Source organism: Egretta garzetta, unplaced genomic scaffold, assembly GCF_000687185.1.
Source record: "Egretta garzetta isolate BGI_Z169 unplaced genomic scaffold, ASM68718v1 scaffold135, whole genome shotgun sequence".
Classification (NCBI taxonomy): domain Eukaryota; kingdom Metazoa; phylum Chordata; class Aves; order Pelecaniformes; family Ardeidae; genus Egretta; species Egretta garzetta.
In genome coordinates this window covers 670,573-671,423 of record NW_009259594.1, presented here as the reverse complement: position 1 = coordinate 671,423, position 851 = coordinate 670,573, and positions in this window count along the sequence as shown.

The window sequence follows — 851 nt, the reverse complement described above, 5'->3', positions numbered from 1 at the left end:
GCCCCCCCCGGGCTGGCCCCGCTGCCGCCCCGGCACCCAGCCCTTGGGCCTTCGTCCCCACCCAAAGCCCCGTCACCCTGTGGGGCTCTGTGGGTGCTGGCAGCCCCCCAGGCTGGTTCAGGCAGCCCCCCGGGCTGGTTCAGGCACCCCCTGTGCTTGGCCGAGGCCGGGCAGGGCAAGGAGGAAACCTTGGGCCGGGGCGCGCGGTGGGGCCGTGGGCTGGCCTGGCTGCGGCTCTGCAGCGGCGAGCTCTTCATCCGGGGAAAACGGGGCTGGCTTCATAGAGCAGAGCAGCGTCTCGGAGGCGTTAGGGGTTTTTCCATCGCTCTCTTCGGCCTTGGCTTCCTTTATTTTTTTCCTGCTTGCAAAACGTCCCTGGTTTCATTCTGGTTTGGATTCCCCCCCTGTGCTGCTGCAGTGGGAAACGGGAAGGGGATCGAGTCTCAGTGAGCTGAAACCCGGGGAGCCACGGGTCTGGGGGCGGGGGGGACCCTCTCACCCAGCTCCCGCGTCCCTCCAGGAGGGAGGCAGCAGCGAACACCTCGCAAGCGGGACCCCCTGTCCAGGCGGTGCTGGGGGGGCAGCACCCCCTCCCCTGCGTGCTCCCAGCCACCCTCCAGGGCAGCGGCTGGGCCCCCCTGCCATGCTGGGCTCTTCCCAGCCCCGTCCTGCTCAGTCACTTCAGGAAACACCCAAAGCATTGGGGTATTTGGGGGTTCACCTCTCGGTCACAAGCAAAGCGCTCCAGGGGGGCAGGAGGGAGCAGGGTGCTCCCAGCCTCAGCCGCAGGGACCCCGCGATGCCTCCCCCCCTGTGCCCGCCGCCGGCTGCCGGTGGGGGAGGGCCTGGGG